We start from the raw sequence: 27397 nt of genomic DNA, 5'->3' as shown, positions 1-27397 counted from the left end.
ACAAAGCAATGAAATTATGGGAGGGACCCTAGTAACCCCGCCGTCAAGACGTGCACCCCGAAAGCCACCTGCCGATGACTGAGAACGTCCAAACGATAGTGCTTAGCAAAAGAATGCAAAGACGACCGAGTCGCCACCCTACAAATGTCTTCCGGAGGCACCAGACAACGCTCTGCCCAAGAGGCTGCCTGACCTCGTGTAGAGTGAGCCTTAACATGCTCTGGAACAGGTTTCCCAGAAAGAAGGTAAGCTGAGGCAATCATTTCCTTTAGCCACCTAGAAATAGTGGAATTAAGAGGCCATGAACCCTTTGCACGAACCTCCGACCAGAATAAAGAAATGATCAGATCACCGAATATCAGTAGACTTGACATAGTTTCAACACCCGTTTGACATCCAAACACTTCAAATGCCGCTGTTCCTCTGAGCCGGAAAAAGAACCTAACACAGGCAATGCCACCGGCTGAGACACATGAAAACGAGTCACCACCTTGGGAAGAAAAGGAGGGACTGGCTGCAAGACTACTCGATCGGAACTGAACTCCAAAAACAGAGATCTGCACGACAGCGCCTGCAACTTCGAAACTCGCCTAGCCGAAGCAATGGCCATCAAAAATACAGTCTTCAGAGTCAAATCCTTCAAAGTACAGGACGACAAAGGCTCGAAGGGAGGCTTAGTAAGAACCGACAACACTAAATTCGGATCCCAACGAGGAAAAGAACATTGAGACGGGGGATGAAGAAGATTAACGCCCCTCAAAAAACGCACCACATCCGGATGACTAGCCAGAGATCTCCCTTGGACACGACCACGAAAACACGTCAACGCCGCAATCTGCACTTTAAGAGAAGCCAAAGCAAGACCTTTGTCATAACCCCGCTGCAAAAAATCCAAAATTTGCGGAACGGAGGTAAGAAAAGGAGTCTCCTCACACCACGCCTCAAAAATCCTCCAGGTGTGCACATAATTCAGAGAGGTAGATCAGCGACGAGAGCGAAGCATATTAGCAATTACCTTAGCGGAATAACCTTTCTTAGTCAGCTTAGCCCTTTCAAGAGCAAGGCCGTAAGACAGAATCAATCCGGATCCGGATGAACGACCGGACCCTGCGTCAACAGATCTTGCGTGACCGGAAGCCTGAAGGGAACATCTATCAGAAGACGCCGAAGGTCCGCATACCACGGTCTGCGAGGCCAATTCGGCGCCACTAAGATCAGACACCCCCTGTGAGACTCGACCTTCTGAACAAGAAGCCCTATCAGAGGCCAAGGAGGAAAAGCATACAGCAGGCCGGTTGGCCAAGATTGAAGAACAGCATCCACTACCTGTGCTTTGGTATCCTTGCGACGACTGAAGAACAGAGGACGTTTTGCATTACCGGCGGAGGCAAACAGATCCATCCTGGGACACCCCCAACGATCGACCAGCTGCCGAAACGCCACTTCGCTTAGCGAACACTCCCTGGGATCGAGCAAGTGACGACTGAGAAAATCTGCTTGAACTTTTAGAACCCCTGCCACGTGAGCTGCTGAAAGAGCTACCAGATGGACCTCCGCCCACTGAAGCAGCAGCGACGCTTCTCGCTCCAACGGCAGGCTCCTCGTCCCTCCTTGCCGATTGATATAAGCTATCGCGGTGGCATTGTCCAACATCACTCGGACTGCTCCGCCGCTAAGAAGATGAAGAAAACTCTGGAGCGCCAGATGAATTGCTTTGGTCTCTAACAGGTTGATTGAAAGTAATGTCTCCTGATGAGACCAGAGACCCTGAGCAAACTGTCCCCGACAGTGAGCTCCCCAGCCTTGGAGATTGGCATCCGTCATCACCACAGTCCAACTGGGCTGATCTACAGGCATACCCTTGGTCAGATTGGTCTCTCGAAGCCACCACTGTAGACTGGTCTTCACTAGGAGCGAAAGTGGCAATCTTTGCTGAAGAGAATCACTCTGGGACGACCATCTCAACAGAAGTGACCTCTGAAGAGGCATCATGTGAGCCCTGGCACCGCCTCTATCGTTGCCGTCATAGATCCCAGAACCTGTAGATAGTCCCTTGCCGACGGTCTTGAATTCTGCAAGAACTGACGAATCTGAGACTGTAACTGGAGGATCCGGGCCGGCAAAAGAAACACGCGACCCTGCCTTGTTTCGAACCGGACCCCCAGATACTCTATCGACTGAGAAGGCTGAAGACGGCTCTTCTGCATATTGACAACCCAACCTAGGGACTGCAAGAATTCTACTACCCGAGCTGTCACCTGAACACTCTCGTGGTAAGACTTTGCCCGGATCAACCAATCGTCTAAGTAAGGATGGAGTAAAACACCTTCCGTTCTGAGAGCTGCAGCTACAACTACCATGACTTTGGTAAACGTACGAGGAGCAGTCGCAAGTCCGAAGGGCAGAGCCCGAAACTGAAAATGGTGACCCAGCACTGCAACACAAAGGAAACGTTGATGTGCAGGACAAATAGGAATGTGAAGATAGGCTTCTGTAAGATCGAGAGAAGTCAGAAACTGCCCGGCCCGTACCACAACAATGACGGACCGCAGAGTCTCCATACGAAAGGAAGGCACTTTGAGGGCTCGATTGACCACCTTGAGATCTAAAATCAGTCAGTAGGAACCCTCTTTCTTGGGTACCAGAAAGTAAATGGAGTAACGGCCTTGACGCTGTTCCCCCAAAGGGACCAGACAAATTGCTCGAAGGTCAAGAAAGGTTGCGGAGAGTATCTCTGATGGCTCTGGCCTTGACACAAGAGCGGCAAGGGGATTCTAGGAAAGCGTCTGACAAAGGATGAGCAAATTCTAAAGCGTACCGGTCTCGAATAACCTCTAGTACCCATTGGTCCGAAGTAATCTGGGCCCACCTCTCCTGAAATTGTGCCAACCGAGCACCTACCTGAACTAGAGGCTGGGCCCACAAACCTTCATTGTTGAGGGCGGGACGAGGAGGAAAGAGAACTCCATGCCTCTCGACCTCCTCTACAATCTCCCCAAAAGGACTGAGTCCTTTGGAAAAATCTGGAGTGCTGCCCTGGAAAAACTCTGCCCGGTCGATAACGACGAAAATCACGGCCTCTACCACAATCTGAGAAACTGCCACAGCCAGCACCTCTGGGATGATCCTCCGGCAACCTAGGAACCCTAGCCTCACCCAGGCTATGCACCAACTTATCCAATTCCTCACCAAACAGAAAAGAACCCTTAAAGGGAAATTTACTGAGCTTGGACTTAAGACGCCGCATCCGCCGACCAACCACACAGCCAAAGAGTACGACGAGCCGCAACCGAGAGAGCCATCGACTTAGAAGAAGCTCGAAGCAAATCAAAGAGCATCCATCAGAAAGGCTGACCCCATTTCCAGCTTTGCCACTTCATGGTCAATAGCTGAAAGATCATCCGAAGAATGGTCCAAAACTCTTTCTGACCAGCGGAAACAAGCTCTCGCTACTACAGATCCACAAATTGAAACCTGCACTGCAAGATCAGAAACATCAAAGGAATTCTTCAGCAAGGATTCAATACGGCGATCCCGGGTATCTCGCAGAGCCGTACCACCATCCACAGGCACAGTATTTCACTTGGTAAACGCGGAAACTAACGCATCCACTAACGGGGGGCGCAGAAGATCTTTATCTGAGTCAGGAACCAGATAAAGCCTAACCATAGACTGAGCAAGCCGAAAAGCAGAATCAGGAACCTCCCACTGCGCCTGAATAGTATCTCTAATATCCTGATGCATGGGAAAAGACCTTCCTGCTCTGCGAATACCCTTGACCAAAAATCCACCTTTCTAGGCTCGGCCACCTGGCCATCTTGGTCTTCAAAACGCAGAGTAGAAGAAACCTGAGAAATAAGCTCCTGAAGGTCATCTTTATGAAAAATCCTTACCACCGAAGGATCCTCCCCCGCAGGAAGAGATTCTTCTCCATCTACTGCCTGATCAAGGTCCTCAGAAAATTGCTCTTCAGGGGGACCATGCCTCCTCCTCTATGGATGGCATGTCCTGATCTGTGCCAAAAGAAACCTCCTGCTCTGCCTCCACAGATTGCCTGACCCGTTTTACAGCCACAGAAGAACCCTCCAGAGATCTCTTTCCTGGAGGGTCCACAGGAACAGCTTTGTACAGCAGAAAGGCTTGGTACATCTGTACCACGAACTCAGGAGAGAATCCTCCTTCACCAGGAGACAAAACGGGAGTTTGAACAGTAGGCAGAGCAGGCAGAGAGACCTGGGGTGCAGCACTAAGCGAGACATCTAAAATGGTGGCGTTTCCCGCCAAAACCAGCACCAGGAGTGAAGGAGACGCGACTGTCACAAAAATGTCCTAATCGGAGCCCCCCCTCCCCCCCGACAATTTTCCAGCTCCTGCACCCTGCTCCTCTAAAACCTCTGCAGCGGTGCAGAATTTACATATCCCGCTCGCCCTGAGGCCCCGACGCTGACATATGGAGCACCGCTGCAGAGGTTTTAGAGGAGCAGGGTGCAGGACCTGGAAAATCGTCGTCGGGGGGGGGGGGGGGGGGCTCCGATTCGGGCATTTTTGTGATGGTCGCGTCTCCTTCACTCCCGGTGCTGGTTTTGGCGGGAAACGCCGCCATTTTAGATGTCTCGCTTAGTGCTGCACCCCAGGTCTCTCTGCCTGCTCTGCCTACTGTTCAAACTCCCGTTTCTCCGACATCGCTATCAGCTGATTTCAAAGAAAGAAGCAAAGGCGCCTTTAAACAGAAACAATGGAGGAGCTGCCCTGCTTGCTTAAATCCAACGAAATAGCAGCCCTGCTGCAAACGGCGAACCTAATGGCCCGTTTTTTTTTTTTAAAGCAGCTGCCTCTCCCTGCCTCCAAAGCTCTTCCCATGAAGAGCTTGAGAAAATTTTCTTTTGTTTAGGTTTTTTTTAAAAACTATTGAATGCTTACTAAAGCACCAAGAATATCAGGGAGGCTATGAGGGGAGGGACTCGGCCACCCGAGTGTAACACCCCCGAGGCACTAAGAGACCCCCATGGGCCTCTGCCTCTGTGAAGCAGGGTTTTTTTTTTTAAGATGCACAGAATAAATACCAAAACCTTTTACATTAAAGAGAAAAAATACAGAATATAGAAAAGAATGAGACTGAAGGGCTCCCACCTGTTGGAGACTGAGATTACTGGATCTTTCTCTAGCTGGCAAGGGCTGTTATTGTCTCGCTAGAGTCACAGTTTTTTTCTCAGTCGCCACCTGCTGGAAGGCGTGCACAACCCATCAGTCACATTCTGGGCCGGTCCGGAGGGACGCCAAGGAAGCCCCTCAATTCCTATACAGTCTCGGTGTACTTAAGACAGTACAAAAACAGATCATATGAGTACCAAGGGGATTTTCTCATTTTGCATCTGGCCCTCAGCGAATAAAGGTCCTACAAAGTATGCTGGGTGAAGGATTTAACCAGACCTCTGTATTCACAGCTCTCAGCCTGCATGTTAGTAATGCCTACCCTGTGGCACTCGGTTCAACATCTGAGAAATAGATTTTCCTTCAAGTGTCAAGTACCCATATCATTATTAAGCCAGGCAATGTAAACCCATCTCCACTTTACTAACCCCCCTTTTCTCCAAGGCATAAACCAACACCTTTGTGATATTCCCACAACAAACAAAAAACCCTAAGGCTAGCCTCTAGTCTACTGGTTTGCAGTTGTCTGTTTAGAGAACTCTATTTTATTGTGAAATTCTGTGAAATCTCCAAACATCTCTGCAACTCTCTCCCACCACTTTCACAGTGCTCTGGCTGAAACACACTGCTTCTGACTCATTTTTCTGGTGGATCATCTTACACACATTAAAGTCACTTTGATTTTAAATCAACCCTCTTCATAAAATCACATTTGAAAATGACTACTGGCTTACAAAAAGGTTTCTTCTGCTGTTTTTTTTTCACAATAATTAACACAAGCACTTTAATATATGCAACATTTTTCTGCATCTTACATGACCTTGTGCCAAGAAGCAGATGCTTCAGCTCCTGAGCTGTGACACAATATGACTGCATTACATTTAAATAGCTTTGAAAAAATTAGCACATTTTTTTAAAGGGGTGGGGGACACACATCAGATCTGTACATCTAGCAAGCTTATTAAGCTGGGAGTTCTGACAAACTCCGTCACCTATAGTGATCACTTGACTGTTCTAAATTCAATTAAATAAGTGGAAACATCATAAAACTATGCAACCATCAAAGAAGAAAGTGTCAAATTAAATAGTTGCTTTTATCAAGTACCCCTCATCTAGCTGTCTGCTTCTGCTGGTGTTGTCCTGACAACAAGATAAAAACACAAATCTAAAGTAAATCTATCTTCCATTGTCCTTGCATAAACCATAGCCTGCAATCTGAATACAAAATCAGGTAAAAATGGTAGGCTGGGTTCCCAGCTATGCAGTGAAGCCTATATTTATAAATTTATTCTGCACTATACTGGATATCAATATAAAAACTTATGCTGCTTAGACAGCAAGTATTTCCACTCGCTCAATATCACAACTTGTCATATACAATAAAATAGTATGTACTGAAATAATTACACTTGAAAGGATATAAGAAAGGATTATGGATTATCTTGTTTTCCATTCACTGGATTCATATACCTTTCTGTCATTTTGTTGTGTATCCTATTACACAGCCATGTTGCATTATGATGTTGTTCTATAATTAGATTGAAATGAGAACGGTGTTCCAGTGAATCCAACCTTCTAACAATTGTTTTGCAGTAATATCTATAAGACTACATAGAGGTACATGGAACAAACCGATTGACATCTGTAGCCAATGCAGCTGCACAGTCAGTTCCTTTCCAACCTCAGATACAGCTATTGGGACAAGTTCAAAGAGAATGTTTGCTCTAAGCAATCCCTCCCAGCTTTCAAAAAGACTTTAAAGATCCACTTTTCTACCATGGCCTTGGATGGGGTCTGTTGAGTTCAGAGGACTAGGATGTGTTAACCTGTGAGTGACTGGCATGTTTTTATACTTGACATGAGAGATGGTCTCTTTCCTATAAATTCTCTGGAATTCCTTTCCTACATTAACTTAAAATTGGAGTACTTGTAAACTGCCTAGACCAGCCTATCGGAATAAGCGATTCAAGCAGTTCTTAATAAAACAAACAATTCACATTTCATATGTGAGCGAGTCGGCTTTGTGATCAAATACCTGCTAAATTTAAAAGCACCTTTTTAAAAACCTGATATAAAAGAGAAATAGTTGACTAGAGCCTCCCCCCCCCTCCAAAACGGAAACAGTAAAAATCAATACAACAGCAATGTCTGTTAAGGATTAGTTTAATTTACTAATATAAGGAAAGAATTGAGACAACTGAGAATACCACTGAAAGCTGGTATTTAAAAGTTTCTGTATGCCATCTCTCTCTTTTAATAAAGACCTCTGGTTAAATTAAAAAAAAATCTGTGAAAAATATTTCAACAAACATATGAAATCATAATGTGGCTTGTCAACATTACAATGATAAAATAAAATACATTACTAACTAAAATCAAAATGGCTCATGCTGTTACATCTATTACCAACATCTGGTTTGGTTAGTTTACAAAATTTTCTAGACTGATCTTCGAGGCAAACCACATCAAAGCAGTTTATAAACTAATCTTAAAGGCTGCAGTTCTCATACCAGTGTGAGAACATTAACCCACATACATTCAGGGCCGTGCTGACACGGTAAGCGAGGTAAGCAACGCAGGGGGGCGTCGACCTCTAGAGGGCGCCACTCACTTGCAAAATCTTTTACCTGAAGTTGTGATTCTCCTCTCTCCCCTGCCCTTCCCGCATCAGGAAGTGAAGGTAGCCCAGCAGTGCTGAGACAGACACGCTGCTCTGCTAAAGCTGCTTCAAAGAGTACAACCAGCAGCTATTTATGGCTTTGGTGTGTGAACAACTTTCATTCAGGGTGAGCTGGAACAACATTCAAATTAAAGAGAACAGGTTTGGAGGCAGGTGTGCAAGTGAGACTGGGGAGAAATAAAAAATAAATAGTGTAATTGTTATCTGTAAGTGGTTCAAAGTTTTTGTTTTTTGAGCATGTACACTGAGAGGAGGGCATGACTGCAATGATGTGTACATAATTATCATAGCTACAGCTAAAATCTATTTAATTGGCTGAGGTTCAAAGAGGAAGTTTAGCTGACGTATAGTGTAGAATAGCTGGTAAGTAAAAATCTGATTGCTTTTTTGTGTGTTTGTTTTTATATAAAACATTCTGCTTGGATAGGGAGAGTTTGTGATATTTGAAAATACATTTTGCTTTAATGAAATTGCTAAACTTTAGAGTCAGAGACTTATCAATGAGGGATACATACAGTGGAAAGGAAGCCCTAGAAACAGAGTTAAGAGGACAGATACCAGCAACAGAATCAGATACTGGGCCAGCATGATCAGAAAAAGAAAGTCACCAGCCAACAAAGGTAGAAAAAAAATCATTTTATTTTCATTTCAGTGTTTGGAATATGTCCACTTTGAGAATTTACATCTGCTATCTTATTTTGCAATGTATAGCAGTCTCCAAGAGACTGGGCTCCCAGTGAGCCAGAGAGGTCAGACTGTGTAAATGAGATGAAGAGACCCCCCCCCCCCCCCTCCACTGTAACAAAGACAGGAACATGCATAATCAAAGCTTAAGTCTCTGCAGTTACAAGGGCTGGCCATTCCTAATTATGCTAATAGTTTTTAATAGGCTAAGTCCCACTGAAAAGCCTCTTTATAAAGGCAGTGCTTTCTCTGGAGAGCAGTGTTAAGAAACAGCAGGAATTGTGTTTATTTTTTTAAACTGCTTTCCTGTGTAAGCTAATTTACAGTTTTCTAGTATATGCTTGACATTGAAGGGTGTGGTAGACCCTTTTGTCAGGTCTGGCTGGGCCTGTAGTTTTCAGTCTAAAGGAAAGACAGGTAGCAATGGAAAAACGTCTAATGAAGAAGCGAGACGGTTGGGGGGGGGGCACCAACTGATAGTCTGCAGGGGGGCACCAGAGACCCTTGGCACGGCCCTGCATACATTGTATCAGTTTTCAAAGGGAAAGCTACCTACCTACCTATATTCCACTGAACTGCACAGACACATAAATATTCAAAATTGCTCCATTTTTTCCTGTAGAGACCATTTCTCTTTCAAATATAGTTGTGAAAACACAACGGTGAGCGTGTGGGCGGGCGATCGGCGCCGTGGGTCTGGTCTCCCGTCCCCTCCCCTTCCTTACCATGTTCCCTGGTGGTCTAGTGACGTCTTCGGGGCAGGAAAGAGCCCTCTCTTTCCTGCCCGGAGCGCTGCCTCCCCTGTCCATCATCCTACTCGGTCTGGCTGGGGATTCAAAATGGCCGCCGAGAGTTGAACTCTCGCGAGGCCGCTTCAACTCTCGGTGGCCATTTTGAATCCCCAGCCAGACCGAGGAGGATGCAGCAGGCAAGGGCAGGCAGCGCTCCGGGCAGGAAAGAGGGGGCTCTTTCCTGCCCCGAAGAGAAGACGCTACTAGACCACCAGGGCTAGATAGTGAGGGGGGGGGGGGCGGGGAATAGGGGCGGAACGAGGACCCGAAGGGGGCGTGGTGGGGTGGGGCATGAGGCATGGCGGGGTAGGGGGCGTGACATGTGTCCTCTTTTTCAGAGGACACAAAATGGTAACCCTAGTCTTGTGAGCCGGTTGTTGTTCAGAGCGAACCGGCTCTCCTCCCTCCTTTCCTCTTGCCTGCCCACTGCCGGCGCTGACCCTCCCCCGCTGCTAGATCGCTCTTTAAAAATGGCCGCAGAGACTTCTGCTGAAGTCTTGGAGGCCGCCCTTGTAAGTCTCGGCGGCCATTTTGAACAGCGATGCAGTAGCGCCGCGGGAGAGTCGGTGCCGGCAGCAGGCAGGAAAGACTGTGGATCTTTCCTGCCTGCCCCGAAGAATCTACTCAACAACCGACAATCGCTGGGTATGGGTGGCTGGAGGGGGGGGGCTGGAGGGGGTGCAGGGGAGAGAGGACAATCGCTGGCATGGGTGGCTGGAGGGGGGGCAGGGGAGAGAAGAAAATCGCTGGGTATCAGTGGCTGGAGGGGGGGAGGGGGAGAGGAGGGTTGCTGGACATGGGTGGATGGAGGAGAGGGAAGGGAGAGAAGAAATGCTGGACATGGAGGGAAGGGAGGGAAGAGTGAGAAAGGAGATGAGATGAGGGAAAAGGAAGAGAGGAGAAAAACTGCACATGGATGAAGAAAATAGGCAGAAGCTGGATCCACTGGACAGTCATGTCTGCGGAGGACCCAGCTTTTACTTACGGATGTAGGGCAAGAAATGAAAAAGAAAGGCGGAAAGTAAGCCCAGGAAACTGAGTTAAGAAGACAGATAGCAGAAGAATCGGATACCAGGCCACATGATCAGAAAAACAAAGTCACCAGACAACAAAGGTAGAAAAGATCATTGTATTTTCATTAGAGTGTTTGGAATATGTCCACTTTGAGAATCAGGTGCTCAACATTAAAAGTTTATATTTATTTACTTATTTATGGCATTTTATCCCACATTAAACAGGAATTAGATTGGCACCTGGGATCATTTAATTTTTTTTTGCCTGAGGTAATGCCATTGCCCCCCCAAGCTCTGTCCCCGGCTATAGCCAGCTCTGCAAATTTTTTTTTGGGGGGGGCGCAGAGGTGGACCGAGGAGAGAGCCTGTTGTTAAACATTTACCAGTACACCACTGGCTGTAGCATTCCCTATCCCAGAGAATGTCTCTACTAAATACAGATCAAGTGTGCGTGTTGTGTCACTATGCTTGTTCTTTAACCAGCAGGAAGGGTGGGTAGTTTTCAGACAACTGATTTGTGAAGGTAAATAACTATTACCTATGTAAATGGATTACAAGGTGTATTATTTATCACCGTCTATAATTTTTCAAAAATAAACTATTCTAAGTCATAAAAGTTGACAACTGCAACATGATACCACCTCTAATCATGAAGTGCAATGAAAAAACCCTAATACCGAGTATCAAATGAAGTCACTAGGGGTTTTGAATTAGTGTGCTGAACGGAGCACGACAGTGGTACCTTTCTGCCTTGCAGTACACAGTTTATTGAGAAAACGTAAAAATGACCCAAAAATATAAAAGAGATGAGCTAGTTATAAATATCACTCTGTTTATCCATGACACAGGAGAGAAAATAAACCAAGGTGCAATATGTTTAAAGATGAGGATAAGAAACCAGTAAGGACTGAACAGAACTGATAATACAATTAAAAGTCCAACACTAGAAAGAAGGAATAAGAGAGTGAGAGGCAACTCAGATGAAGTGTTTTTGATCCTTTGGTTTCTTTATACACTACACCACCTAAACAATCTAACATCTCAAGTTTTTCAATTGGGAAAAAATAAGGAAAAGAAGGTCCAAATCGGAAACATCATTCCAGAGACGACAAATACTAGCCGAAGGGGAGACAGGAGACGAGGCCCACAAAACCATCAAGACAGGAACATGGCCAGGTTTTGGAGGTTAATGAGAGACCCAAACAAAAACATAAATCAGACGCCTACATTAGAAAAGGTTTTTAATCTTTCAAATAGAACTCAATAAAAATGAAATCGCTGTTCCACAAAAAGGCACATCTTTTGCGCTGACCACAAAATATAATACCTTTAACACAAGTGTAGATCTTTTCAAATTGACTAGAAAACTGAAAATCATTGATTACTTTTCTAATAAAACAGCATGTAACACTGATATAAAACTACAAAACTATTCATAATGCTAATTTTACTTACCAAAGTATCCAACTCTGGAACTTATTACCCCAGTATATCAGACATTCAGTTGATTATATGTAATTTAGAAGTTTACTTAAAGCCCACTTCTTTAGATCTGGGTTCAGCTAATGTGAAAAGAAATTTTTTAAAAATAGCTGTATTCTTGTATTAATATTAATGGTCTTGTAATGCTTCTTATTAATTTGTTATGTAAGCCGCATTGAACCTGAGCTTTCTTGGGGGAAAAGCAGGGTAGAAAAGTAATATAGAGTCAGTCAGTCCATAATAAAGAAGGACAGTGCCTGGAACCCACCAGAAATAGTGAACCAAAACACAGAGACTTTTGAAAGTTTGGTTAAGAAATTGAGTCACTAGAACAGAATAAGAGACCTTTCCACAACCTCCTAAAGGAAGAAAAGAAGGCAATTAACTCACTTAAAAATGACCCAGATATAGTTATTAAACAAGTTAACAAAGGTGGTGCAGTTGTTGTGATGAACAAGAGTGATTATGCGAGAGAAATGCTTACACAAAGTATAGGATACAAGTTTCTACAAAGTTGTGTCAGGAGATCCTGCCAAAAAAGCAAACAGGATACTAGGAATTATTAGGAAAGAAATACAAAATAAGACCAAGAATACTGTAATGCCTCTGTATTGCTCCAAGGTGTGATTTCACCATGAGTATTGCATTCAGTTCACCATATCTCAAGAAAAGAGTTAGTGGAACTAGAAAAGGTTCAAAGAAGAATGACCAAATGATAAAGGGGATGGAACTCCTCTCATATAAAGAGCCAGGGCTCTTCAGCTTGGAAAAACGATAGTTGAGGGGAGATATGATTGAGGTCTACAAATTTCTGAGTGGTGTAGAACGAGTAGAAGTGAATCGATTTTTTACTCTTTCCAAAAGTACAAAGACTAATGGACATTCAATGAAGTTATATGAAAATACAAATAGGAGGAAATATTTTTTCACTCAACAAATAGTTAAGCTCTGGAACTTGTTACCAAAGGATGTGGTAACAGCGGTTAGCGTGACCTGGGTTTAAAAAGATATATAAAACACCAAGAATATTGAATGTTTTATTACTCAATGAATGAGTATTGAAGAAACAAGTTCCAGGTTTTACAGTATGTACTAAAGCCTGGAAGCTTACTGTTGTGCCTGTATTTACATTTTGTCTTACTTATTCAATAAAGATTCTTGTTTAAATTTAAAAAAAAATGATTTGGACAAGTTTCTGGAGGAAAACTCCATAGTCTGTGATTGAGACAGACACGGGGAAGCCACTGCTTGCCCTGGGATTGGTAGTATGGAATTTTGCTACTATTTGGGTTTCTGCCAGGTACTTGTGACCTGGATTGGCCACAGGATACTGGCCTAGATGGACCATTGGTCTGACCCACTATGGCTATTTTTATGTTCTTATGACATTATAAAAATGCTGAAGAAACACTGGCATGTGGTACAAGCAATACCTGAATTTGGCGATAAAGAACTGCCGGTGACTTTTAAAAGCTAAAGGAATCTGAAGGACATTTCAGCACCATCAACACTACCTTTCTATTACTGTCTACTTAGTTCTTCTTTGTCATCCTCGATCTCATTGTAATACCAACTGTATCTTCTTCCCTGGAGTGGCGTTGCCATAACAGGTCTTTGTAAGCCACATTGAGCCTGCAAATAGGTGGGAAAATGTGGGATACAAGTGCAATAAATAAATACCTATGCCCTCTAAGAATAGGAGGGATGTGGTTTTGGGACATTACCCTGTCACAACTGTTCTAATCCACCTACAACTAAGCAGAGTTCATAAAAACATACATAATAAAAATCAGTAGACAAACCATCCTTTGCAAAACAATGTAAATATGATGAATTACATTTTATTGCTATCCACAAGATACAGATACAGTGGAGAGAGGGAGATGTTTGCTTTCACAAAAGGAGAAAAGTTCATTTTTAGGTATAATACTGTGCCACCCAATGGTCTCAAAATGGAACCAGATCTCTCTCTATTCTTTTTTTTTTTTAAATATTGTTTATTGGCACAACCTCATACGATACAAGATAGCGTGACCACAAAATTGAGAAACATTCCACAAAGAAATAATTAGCTAACAAAGAAGAATATCAAATCTGCACAAACAAATACTAAACATGTGATTTTCATTTTTCTCCCCCCTCCCCCCTTTGCTTACATACAAACCCTCCAACCATTACTCCCCCCACCCTCTCCCCCCTCCCCTCCCTAACAATTCAAAATCCTGCTTTTTGCTGTGGAAGTGAATCCCAGAACGGTGACCAAATCTTGCAAAAATGGTCTCCCCTTGTGGAGGCTAGGTCACGGACCCTCTGTTTCTCCACCGAGCAGCATTGCATCATGGCACTACGCCAATGAGATATGCAGGGGGCCTCACGGGTGATCCATTGCTGCAAAATTGTTCTTTTTCCCAATAACACAGCTCTCCTTAAAAAAGCTTTCAGTCCCTCCGGTAGAGGTCCCTGCACTGAAAAGACATCAAACAGTTGGCCCGGGGTAGGCCTCCACCGCACCCTCCACATGCCTGACACCTGTCTGCCCATTACCAACCAAAATGAGCGCACCACTGGACATGACCAAAACATGTGGCCCAGGGAAGCACCCGGACCCGTACATTTAGGACAATCATCTGTCTCTCGCAGAGTTGCTCTATAGGCTCTATGGGGCGAGACATGAAGGCGCAGCAAGAATTTATAATTCAACTCTCTCCATGCTGCGTTATCAGTCACTCTCTGGGACGATTTCAAACAGACCTCCATTTGTTGCGGTTCCAAGCACCAGCGAAGCTCTTGGGTCCATCGAGCGCATATGAGAGTAGTATCCAATGGTGTTAAAGAGTCCCGCAAGCAGCCATGGTAGTATTTCAAAGGGGTTCTCTGCTGCGCCTCCAGCACCAACAAATCGTCCTGCAACTCCCACACACCTCTAGTCAGGGAACCAGTCGGCAAGGATTGGACATAGTGTCTTAGCTGTAAATATCCAAATGTATCACCCCCCCTCCAGACCGAATTCCTCACACAAGGACTGAAACGGTTTCATAGACCCCTGCTCTGTTACTACCTGGAATAGGAAATGAATCCCCCGCGCTGACCATTTTTTAAACAGGGCCGAGGACCCTCCCTCTGGAAATGCCAGGTTGCCCCGCATTGGCAGCAGGGGCGACACCAATCTGTCCCACTTAAAGGTTTTACTTATCCAGTGCCATGTTTTCCCCAAAGGATTCAAGATAAATTTATAGGGACCCAGAGGGGGTAACTGGTCTGTTGGCGCCTGTAGCCAGTATGCAAAATGTAGCGGTTCTGTCAGTGCCGTCTCAATTTCAGTGCATGAAAAGTGTTCAGTGGCTCGGAACCAGTCCGACAGATGGCGCAAACAACTGGCTATCGAAAATAATTTCAGGTCCAAGAGACCCAGTCCCCCTTTCCCTCTCGGCCTCATCAATGTCTTAATCCCAATACGTGCTCTCTTTCCCTGCCATAGAAACCCATTCAGCTGTTTTTGAAGCCATGTGTCCTCTTTGTGACCCAAAGTAAGTGGGAGCATTTGTAAAATGTACGTCCACTTAGGGAACAAGATCATGTTATATAAAGCTATACGTCCTTGTAGTGAAAGAGGTAACCCCCTCCACTCCCGCAGTATTGTCGCTAAATTATCCTTCAATGGGCCGAGATTTATCTCAGACAACCGGGAAAGATCAGATGGGATTAGCACACCTAAATATCGGACCAGCCCCTCCGCCCATTGGAACGGGAAGTCCCCTACCCATTCCTCCCTCACCACAGATTGAACCGGGAGAGCTACTGATTTATGTAAATTTAGGGAAAGGCCAGAAAAAAACCCAAACTCCTCTATAACCTCTATTAGGTGGGGGACCGAGATGGTAGGCTGAGTAAGGGTCAAGAAAAGGTCATCTGCAAAGGCAAGTACCCTTATTTCTTTCCCACAACGTTACTCCTTTTATGTTAGAATCTTTTAGTATGGTGCGCAAGAGGGGTTCTAAGTACAATAAAAACAATAGTGGAGACAGGGGACACCCCTGTCTGGTACCCCATGCCACTTTAAAAGCGTCCGAGCGGAGTCCATTGACCAATACCCGTGCCATGGTGCCCCGGTAGAGCGTCTCTATGGCAGCCAAAAGCCTCCCTCCCACCCCAATGTATTCTAGGGTTTGGAACAAGTAATCCCAGTTGACTTTATCGAAAGCCTTGGCTGCGTCAAGACTCACTAATAGTAGCAGATCCCCTGTAGCCTGCCCATAAGCCGTTGCTAACAATACTTTCCGCATATGGGTGACTGCATGCCGGCCCCGTACAAAGCCCACTTGGTGTTCCCCTATTAGAGATGGGATGTGGATTGCCAACCTGTCCGCCAATATCCTAGCCAAGATTTTTATATCCACGTTGAGGAGAGATATAGGTCTATATGACTCCATCTGGTCTATTGGCTTGCCAGGTTTGGGAATCAAAGTAATAAGTGCTTCATTTTCTCCCTTAGAGAAAAAACCCGTCATAATAAGCTACTAAAGGGCCACAGAGCAGGGGTGCCAAGATTTTATAGTATTCATTAGAGAAGCCATCTACCCCTGGGGCAGACCCCAGCTTTAGTTTCTTGATGACTTTTTGCACCTCTATCCCCTGGAGTGGTTTAGACAGGGCCTGTTGGGCCTCTACCCTCAACTTGGGCATCCCTACATCGTCTAGATAATCCCTCAACAAGGGCCCATGTTCACAGTTTCCTGTGGCATACATATCCTTGAAAAAAACTCGGAACCCATCTAGAATAGCTTGTGGGGTGGAAACTTGTGATCCCCGCTGGTTGGTGATCGTGGGGATAAACTGGCGCGGGGAGTTTGACCGTGCTACCCTCGCCAAGAGTCTACCCGATTTGTTTCCGAAGCACTGGAACTTAAGGCGGCCTGCCGATAGATGTTTCTGCGCTTGTTCATGGAGAAGAGAATTAAGCGCCACTAGGGAAGCGTCCATCCTGTCTTTGTGTGTCCTGGAAGGATCAGCAATGAATTTTTTCTTTGCTAATTTATACTCCCCTTCCAAGCGCAGCATCCCTGCAGCCATTCTCTTGGCCCTAGCACTTAGGAAAGCAATCACCTCCCCTCTTATGACAGCCTTAGAGGCCTCCCAGAATGTGATTGAGGAATCACATGAGTCAGCGTTAGTGTCAACGTAAAATTGCCACTTTGTCTGTAAGTGTTCTATGAACTGTTTGTCTTGGTATAAAAATGACGGAAATCTCCATGGTCGTACCCCAGGTACACCCGCGGCCAGATCCAATACCAACCAGATCATTGCGTGGTCAGAGACAGCTACTGGGCCTATCTCAGCCTTCCGGACCTTGAAGAACCAAAACTGGGAAATCAATATATAGTCGATTCTCGACCAGGTTTGGTGGACTTTGGATTGGTGAGTGTAATCTGTAGTGGTGGGGTTGTGCACCCGCCAAGGGTTTACCAAGTGGAGTTGGTGGCAAAGTGCTGTTATGCCCTTCCCTCTCCCCAGTCCCCGGAAAGCCCTAGGGGAAGATCTGTCCAGGGCAGGGTTAAGTACTTGGTTGAAATCCCCCGCCCAGATCCAGGGAGCGTCCGCATATTGAAGGCCTAGGGCAGTAAGTGTTTGAAAGAAACTTGGGTTGTATTCATTGGGGCCATACACCGTACACAAATAGTATTGCTGGCCCTGGTGGTTCATCTGCACTAACACTATACGGCCTTCAGCATCCTTGTGGATTAATTTGAACTGACATGGAATACCTTTTTTAATTAAAATGGCCACCCCACTTTTCTTGCCCCCTGAAGAGGAATAAAAACACTCCCCTACCCACTGTTGCTTTAATTTTTTGTGTTCAGTGTCCGTAAGTTTGGTCTCTTGGAGACATGCGATGGTGGGACCCCTGCGCCTCAACTGTGTCAATATTTTGTAGCGTTTCAACGGGGATGTAATTCTAGAGACATTCCAAGAGAATATTTTTATCTGTGTGCAATCAGCCAGTCACCAGAATTCCATTAATTAAGATAACAGATTTACTACTCTGATCATCCCCAGGGGCCAGCCCCTCCCCCCAAGGGATCCAACTTCCATGCAGAGCAGGGGTTCTCCTTACACCCATATGGTTCACCAATAATATCCCCCCTCTCGTACCTTTACACACTCCCACAGCACTACTGCGCACCTTTATGACCCTCTCCCCCTCTCTCCCCTCCCTCCGCTTTAACTTAATCCCCTTCCCTCTCCCTCCTCCCACCCTTATTCTTTCCATCCCTCTCCGCCCCCCTCCCCTCCTTCCCCCCTTCCCTTTGAACTCACACATAAACTACCCATTAGAATGGGTCTCAGGGGTTTTCCTTGTCTCCCTGCCCCCGACTCCTAATGCAATATAAACAGTATACCAACCCTGCAACTCATTGTTCTAGTCCTGATCAGTATAGTCCATTGCTTTAATTGTATGCAGTTCAGCCATTGCCTGCAGCGTCCTGGTCCTTCAGCTCCAGTTGCTGCACATACTTCTGTGCCTCCTCAGGAGTTCCAAGAGCTCTCCAATGACCATTGTCTTTGACTTTTAACACTGCAGGGTAAGCCAACATAAACTGGGCGCTCATTTCATGCAGTCTTTTGCAGTATGGGGTAAACAGCTTCCTCTTCTCTTGCAAAGCTGCAGAATAGTCTTGAAAGATAAGGATTTGGTTACCATCAAATTTGGTTTCATTCCGTTTCATCCGGAATCCCCTTAGAATCTCCTCTTTATGTACATAATTATGTACCTTCAGGTTTACTGTTCTCGGGTTGCGTCGGCCATCTTGCTGCTTTGCCCACGCGGTGAGCCCTCTCCAGACACAGGGGCCCCGTGTGATCAGATAAAGCAAATTCTTTAGCCAGCCACTTTTCAAGCACTGAAGGCAGCACAGAAGCTCCCACCGATTCCGGTAGGCCCACGATTCTTAAATTGGCTCGACGAGACCTGTTCTCAAGTTCGTCCAATTTCTCTGTTAGGGACTCCATTTTGGTACCAATCGCTTTAAGCTGCTGTGTGTTGGGGGTTAGAGTCTCCTCCACTGCTGACACCCGCTGTTCAAGCTCTCCCATCCTCTTCGTTGTATCCGTGATGAGCGCCTCCATCGTCGCAAGACGTTCTAATACTTTATCCCATTTGGGCTCAATCACTGCTCCAACTACCTCCGCCAGCTGCCGCAGCTGCTCCGCCGAGAACGCTGTAGAGTCTTTAGGCGGCGGGCTTGCCTCGGCGCCTCCCGCCGTTTTCGGCTTCCGCTTTTCCTTCCTGGAACTGTTGGGCGCCATTGTCTGGTTCGGGGAGTTCAAGAATTTTTCCATATGATCCCCCCTCGCGATTCCAACGTTGCGGCATTATTTTCTTGTAGTTTGCAGGGATTTTTAAATGAAAGATCGATTCGGGGCCTGGGAGAACGTGGAACCACGTCTGCCTTGCCTTAAAGCATCACGTGACCCCCATCTCTCTCTATTCTTATAATTTTGTAAATAATAGGGACAGAGATATCTTTATCCAAGATGGCGGCCATGCATATTACTAATTTGCATATTTATCAATATTTGCTCTTATACTGCAATATTTATTCTATGTTCATGTTTTATGGTTTAGTTATGATTTAGATTAACCTTAAACAACTCTGATCTTATTTATGTATATTATATGATTTATTTATATTTTGGTTTTAAGAATGTTATAAATTATGGATTATATATTTATATGTATGACCATCTCTTAATCTCTTTAAACATCAATTTATAATTGTATTTATTTACTGTAGCAAATCTTAAAAGATATCAAACTTTGCTGCACATTATTAACCATTTTTTTGAGCAGCCTGCATGTTTTCCCAGCACTCACCCGTTCTGATGATGTCAGTGTCATTGGCATGCATACAAAATGGCTGCCTGGAACACTTAACTTGTAGTTATTTTTAGTGTTTTTCACCATTTTTATAGCGTTTAAAAAAAAAATAATAATTCCAAGTGGGAAGATGTTGCTCTATTGAAAAGAGTGATTTTAGTTTTGAATTTTTCCACAAATCAATCCTTTTAAATTAATAGTGTTTTGAAAACTGCAATTTTTTTAATCACTTTTTGTGCTCTATGCCATCAGTTTTATTAATTCTAAGCATACCCATTGTAAGAATTAAAGGTTTTATTGCTTTTAAAAGAACATTTTGTAAATTTCATTGTGGAGATCTGCTGACATCCAGTATAATGCACATAACAAAGATGTTGAGAGTAACTGCACTTTTTAGTTATCTAGTTGTTCCTTTTTCTAAATTGCACTGACATCTTGCTCATTTACACACATTTTTTTGTTTTAGGCTTTGACTGTAGCACTATCTATTAGGGGAAAGAGCTTTCAGAGTCCCCAGTAGGCAGGTGTCCCTTTAGCTGATTTATTACACACAGTATCAAAGAATGCATGATTACACACATTCATTTTGGCTTGCTTTTAGTTTCATGATACTGTACTGGACATACTGGTGCATATTTTCAAAGCGCAGAGATTTACAAAGTTACATAGGGGTCCTTTTACTAAGCCGCATAAGCGTCTACGTGCACCAATCTGGAGTTACTGCCCAGCTACCACATTGCTCTTGCGGTAACTTCATTTTTGGCACGCGTTCGATACACATGTCCGGGAAATAGTTATTTTCTGGTGCGCGTCCAGTACGCACGCAGGTCATTACCGCCCAGTTAACATGCAAGACCTTAACGCTAAGTCAATGGATGGCGGTAAGGTCTCAGACCCAAAATGGACACGCGCCAATTTTTATTTTGCCGCACATCCACTTTCAGCAAAATTTTATTTTTAAAAGGTATTTTTTGCAGGCGCGCTGAAAAATGGATCTGCACATGCCCAAAACACGCGCCTACACTACCGTAGGCCATTTTTCAGCGCACCTTAGTAAAAGGACCCCATAGTAACCTATAACATAAAATTTATAAGTCTATGTACTTTGCAAATGAGCCTCTTTATACACGTGTTAGTATTTAGTTCTAATATTTGAATCTTGTTTTATAATTTATTCAATTATTTTTTTTGTTACATTTGTACCCCGCACTTTCCCACTCATGGCAGGCTCAATGCGGCTTACATGGGACAATGGAGGGTTAAGTGACTTGCCCAGAGTCACAAGGAGCTGCCTGTGCCTGAAGTGGAAATCGAACTCAGTTCCCCAGGATTGATTGATAGAGGATTGTATGTGTATGTGTATATTAGGTTTGTCAGAGAGAACTGCAAATATGTATGATTTTAATTTATGTGTCCTGATTGACAGTTCAGCCCCTGACACAGCCTTTTTGAAGTTGAAACGTGGCTAATCTGGCTCTGCTTGGTTTGTGGATTGAGCCCATGCAGATCGCTACCTCTTTGTGATCGTATTAAGAAAAATATATGCAACTCAGATTTCCCAGGGTCCACCTCAGGAATAATTTCAAAATAAATGGGGACCCAGAAAGGTGATTTAATTTATTAACATTTTCCCAACTAATCTTCTGGCCACACTGGATGAGCCTTTTGGTCTTTAATTTGCTGTCTACTGTTACCAAGAAAGAGCTATTGCTTCAGATTATTGTTTGTGTAAACACTCCCACTTGTGTGTGTGTGTATTTAGTTCAATTTTTGTTCACTAGATCATAATAAACACATCCAACAAGTAACAGCAGTAAAATTATTACATAAAATAAAGGAAAAAAGATTCAAACACATAAGAAAAATAAAATCAAATGCCATCCTATGGCAGGGTTCCCAAATCTGTTAGAGGATCCCCAGCCAGTCAGGTTTAATATGTATGAGACAAATTTGTGTATAATGGAGGTCAGTGGTTAGTGCAGTGGACTGTAAACCAGGGGGACCCAGGTTCAAATCCCACTTCAACTCTTTGGAAGAAAGGTGGGAGAGGGGAGATATGATGGAGAAATTAAGTCTCACATGATAGTTTTCTTTCCATTAATCCTTCCCACTATTCCAGAACCTGAGGGATAGTTGTGCCCATCCACCAGCAAGTGGAGACAGAGAACTTAAAACTGAGCCGAAACACCTCTCTCGCGGCATCCAGTTCAACTGCTCAGTAGAAAAGCAGTAAGAAGAAACTCAGAATAAACAGGATAACCTTAAACAACCCACTAACACTAACCAGACGAGCAAACTTGTTCTACTACTACTACTACTATTTAGCATTTCTATAGCGCTACAAGGCGTACGCAGCGCTGCACAAACATAGAAGAAAGACAGTCCCTGCTCAAAGAGCTTACAATCTAATAGACAAAAAAAAAAAAAAGTAAGCAAATCAAATCAATTAATGTGAACGGGAAGGAAGAGAGGAGGGTAGGTGGAGGCGAGTGGTTACAAGTGGTTACGAGTCAAAAGCAATGTTAAAGAGGTGGGCTTTCAGTCTAGATTTAAAGGTGGCCAAGGATGGGGCAAGACGTAGGGGCTCAGGAAGTTTATTCCAGGCGTAGGGTGCAGCGAGACAGAAGGCGCGAAGTCTGGAGTTGGCAGTAGTGGAGAAGGGAACAGATAAGAAGGATTTATCCATGGAGCGCAGTGCACGGGAAAGGGTGTAGGGAAGGACGAGTGTGGAGAGATACTGGGGAGCAGCAGAGTGAGTACATTTATAGGTTAGTAGAAGAAGTTTGAACAGGATGCGAAAACGGATAGGGAGCCAGTGAAGGGTCTTGAGCAGAGGGGTAGTATGAGTAAAGCGACCCTGGCGGAAGATGAGACGGGCAGCAGAGTTTTGAACCGACTGGAGAGGGGAGAGGTGACTAAGTGGGAGGCCAGCAAGAAGCAGATTGCAGTAGTCTAAACGAGAGGTGACAAGGGTGTGGATGAGGGTTTTGGTAGAGTGCTCGGAAAGAAAGGGGCGGATTTTACGGATGTTGTAAAGAAAGAAACGACAGGTCTTGGCAATCTGCTGGATATGAGCAGAGAAGGAGAGAGAAGAGTCAAAGATGACCCCAAGGTTTCGAGCTGAGGAGACAGGGAGAATGAGAGAGCCATCAACAGAAATAGAAAACGGGGGGAGCGGGGAGGTGGGTTTGGGGGGGGGAAATGAGAAGCTCGGTTTTGGTCATATTTAATTTCAGGTGGAGTTGAGACATCCAGACAGCAATGTCAGACAAGCACGCTGAAACTTTGGTTTGGATGCAAGGTGAGATATCAGGGGTAGAAAGGTAGATTTGGGAGTCATCAGCATAGAGATGGTAGGAAAAGCCATGGGATGAGATTAATGAACCAAGGGAAGAAGTGTAGATAGAAAAGAGGAGGGGACCAAGAACAGAACCCTGAGGTACGCCGACAGGCAGAGGGATAGAAGTAGAAGAGTATCCATCAGAGTGAACACTAAAGGTGCGGAGGGAGAGGTAGGAAGAGAACCAGGAAAGGAAAGAGCCCTGGAATCCAAGTGAGGACAGGGTATCGAGAAGTATGCTGTGATCGACAGTGTCAAAAGCAGCGGAAAGATCAAGAAGAATGAGGATGGAATATTGACCTCTGGATTTAGCCAGTAATAGGTCATTGGAGACTTTAGTAAGCGCAGTTTCGGTTGAGCAGAGAGGGCGAAAACCAGATTGTAGTGGGTCAAGAATAGCATGTGAGGAGAGAAAATCAAGACAGCGGCGGTGAACAGCACGCTCAAGTAATTTGGAGAGAAAAGGAAGGCGGGAGATAGGTCGGTAATTAGAGGGACAAGTAGGGTCGAGTGAAGGCTTCTTAAGGAGAGGTGTGACCACAGCATGTTTAAAGGCAGCAGGGACAGTCGCAGTGGAAAGTGAGAGGTTGAGAATGTGACAGAGAAAAGGAATAAGAGCAGGAGAGATGGCATTAAGAAGGTGGGTGGGAATGGGATCAGAGGAACAGGTGGTACATTTTGAGGAAGAAAGGAGAAGTGTAGTTTCCTCAATAGTAACTTCAGGAAAGGAGGAAAGGAAATGAGGGGAAGGAGAGAGAGGGGAACGTTGTACAGAGATGAGAGGTCCATACATGAGATATGTAGGAAGCACCATGCAAGGTGAAAGCCCTTATTTGGCCCATTACTTTGCACTGAAGAAACATCTCAGAAACCTTGGGGGGAAGGGGGTGGGCTCTGGAATAGTGGGAAGGACAAATGGAAAGAAAATGATCAAGACCGACCTAATTTCTCTTTCTACTACATGGCTTCTCACTATTCCAGAACCTGTGGGACATTCAAAAGCAATCCCTATATTGGGTGGGATCCTGGTAGCGCTGCCCTAAAGAACAAAGACCCAAAACTGGCTTCTGAGAATGCCACAACATTCACCCTCTGTAGTGCTTGGCAAAGGTATGCAGCGTCAACCATGTTGCCGCCTTGCAAATATCCACCAGAGACAGTAAGGTAGTCTCTGCCCAGGATGTCACTATACGCCTCAAAGAATAAACCCACAAGGCCTGAGGAGCCTGCTTCCCCACATGCAAATATGCTGACATGATAGTCTCCTACAGCCATCTAGCAATTGTGGGCTTGGAATCTGTCTGTCCGATTTGCAAAACGTATTCCAGATATCTAATGGGGACTCTACACACATAGAGAAGACATACTGTGGGCCATAACACGTAACATGTCACACAGCATCTGCCAAGTAAGCCAATCCCGCTCTGCTGGGCGTTATGGTACTTGTCTTGTTTTGCAGACTGCTGATACCATTTCAGGCATGCTCGTGCTACGAAAGGAGCTACACATTTGTTGCTTGAAGGCCCAAAGACGTCACTTCAAAGGCTTGTTTCAGCAAGCCTTCTAGCTTCTTATCCTATGTATCAGTTAGGGCAGTTCCCCCTTCAAACAGCAAGGGGGTCTTCTTAGTCACCACCTTGGGAAGCTGCAATGTCTCTTTCTCCTCAGGAATCAATGGGTAGAGATGAGCCATGGCTCCTCCCACTCTCAGCCCCATAGCCCGTGAGACCCATTCTGCTGCAATCATGTCTTGAACATCTGGATGCATCGGGAAGGCCTCAGAAGGATCGCCAAGCACACTCATGATCGACGAAGATGGTACTCCAGATGAAGAAGCAGAAGGCTCCTCAATGGAAAGCACTGCCAATGCCTCAGAAATAAGAGTACTACTACTGAGCTCCTCTTTATGAGACAACCTCAGTACTTTAGAGTTATCCCCTTCCTCAGGAGGGAGCTCTCCCTCCACTAACAGCTCCTTCAGTGATGGTTCCTCTTAACAGACTGAGGCCACATCAAATAAGGAGAGAGAAGCAGAGAGAGACCTCCAGGATAAGGTAGATGAGGCTAAACAAGATCTCTTAGGAACCGGAGGAGCAGCAGGGCAAGAAACTGAAGCACCTTGCAGCGACTGTCACTGCTTCAGTAAATAGGCCTGGTATAAGAGCAATATAAACTCTGGAAAAAACAAAGATGCTGATGCAGTTGAATGCTTTGTCAGGCTCTGAGGTTGTAAAATGATGGCTGTGCTCTGCGCATGATCAGACAGAGGCTGTTCCTTAACTGCTAGTCAGCCCCGATAAAATGGCACTTGTTCCTGCACTCTCCTGCATCAAACTGTGTAACAGCCTTGCCAGAGAGCCCGAAGTCCCTGGCATGTTTGGATTCTGCGCCAAATCCAAAGACATGCTACTGCTGACCATTTCCTCCACATCCCAAAGGATTCCTGGCTTACACGAACTGAAACGCTGGCAGGTCCCCACAGCGGGAAAACCACTTAACCACCTCTGAGGGAGACGCCATTCACCCGACTGGCACAAGCAAAGAACGAAGTCCTAAGCGGCGAGTCAGGATTCCTCCCCTGTACTAAGTAGAAGTTGATGCCTTCCAAGTGGTTCTGATCAAACTTTAGTTGGACACCACTGCTGGATGTTCCCCCAGCTCACAGTCTCCACAACTGTTAACGCAGATGAGAAAGGCTCAGGAATGATACTCTGTCCCACGCTCTCCCAGCAAACCACTTTCCTTTTTTTTTTTAAATATTGTTTTGCTGGATAAAGGAGAGCTCCAGTGGAAAAAGGGGAGAGGTGAAGGGTGGGAAGAAGTAAAATTTGTGGGGCACCAGAGAGAGGGATCTGAAGACTTCCAGATATGATTCTGCAGACTCAGGCCACCCACAAAGCTCAACTGGGGACCAGCTGACCAACTGGACCAGGAGTAAATCACTCAGAACCAGAGGCTGAAAAAAAAAGTGTGTCCATCCACCTGCTGGAGATAGAAAATACTAAGAAGCTGAACTGGATGTCAAGAGATGTGGCTCAGCTCAGTTCCCTATCTCTACCTGCTGGTTGGACACAACTATCCCACAGGTTCTGGACAGGTTCTGCACAGGAGATAAGTCCCTTTCAACTGAATGGAAGCAAAGTGAAAGGGAACAGACTCAGAAGTAACCTGAGGAAATACTTCTATTTCTTCCTATGATCTCTCATGCATATGCATTAAGTATATCCTGAAAACTTAACTAGTTGGGGATCCTCCAGAACCACTGCTCTAGGAGATATAAAAGCTTCTAATTAAACAAATCAGTACTATAGTAATTATCAAAATAATGGACTGTTTATAGCTATAAACATAGGGCTCTTTGTAGTAGACACTATTGCTATGATAAAAATAGACTATCATAGCGATGTCAAAGACAAAGAAAAGTCACTGTTTCAAAACTTGACCCGCTATGTAACTTCTTTAGCATGTGGGAAAGGCTCCTAGTAGAGGATATCCAAATGTATTCTTTCTGCAACTTAGCTCACATCAAAGAGACAAAAAGCTAAAGTGTAACACATAAGAAGGGGTATACAAGCCTACAACACAAAAAGCAATCAGAAAAAAGTGTTTAGATGATCATAAATTGTTAATACAAAAATATTTAATCACATCCACTTATAAAATACATATAGCATATAAATTGTTAAAACCATTCAATATGGGGAGTTGTCAAAGAATATAAACAATGCTGACAGATTAAATTACTGTCCACTGTTAATACTTGATGATTTTAATCATGGCAGACTAAGTGCCTGACATGTTCTAGTATGTCGCATTGAGCTAGAGGAAAGGTCATCCACGACTGAGATTTAAACCATGTGTATCCGATTTGGGTGGGTTCTTTCTACCCTTTCTGTTAGACAGTATACTGTACTGACATCATTGTTTCACTTACATAAGAATAGTCATACTGGGTCAGGCCAACGATCCATCTAACCCAGTATCCTGTTTCCAACAGTGGCCAATCCAGGTCACAAGTATCTGGCAGAAATTCAATTAGTAGCAACATTCAACGCTACCAATCCCAGAGAAAGCAGTGACTTCCCCTATGTCTATCTCAATAGCAGATTATGACACTTGTCCAAACCTTTTTTAAAACCCAGATATGCTAACTGCTGTTAGCACATCCTCCGGCAATGAGTTCCACAGCTTAACTATTCGTTGAGTGAAAAAAAATGTTTTCTCCTATTTGTTTTAAAAGTATTTCCATGTAGCTTCATTTGTACTTTTTGAAAGAGTAAAAATAAATAAATAAAATTGATTCATGTCTACTCATTCCACACCACTCAGGATTTTGTAGACCTCAATCATATCTCCTCCTAAGCAGTCTTTTTTCAAGCT

General features: G+C 44.7%; 1 protein-coding gene across 1 annotated transcript in view; it reads right to left on the bottom strand.

Annotated features, from left to right (window-relative positions):
- The window catches only part of ZBTB43 (zinc finger and BTB domain containing 43), a 56671-nt gene that overhangs the window by 8377 nt on the left and 20897 nt on the right, over positions 1–27397 (bottom strand). The gene's annotated exons all lie outside the window — the stretch shown is intronic.

The sequence above is a fragment of the Microcaecilia unicolor genome, chromosome 6, assembly GCF_901765095.1.
Source record: "Microcaecilia unicolor chromosome 6, aMicUni1.1, whole genome shotgun sequence".
Taxonomy (NCBI): Eukaryota; Metazoa; Chordata; class Amphibia; order Gymnophiona; family Siphonopidae; genus Microcaecilia; species Microcaecilia unicolor.
The sequence above is the reverse complement of the archived record's forward strand: the minus strand, read 5'-3'. Positions and strand labels throughout refer to the sequence as shown.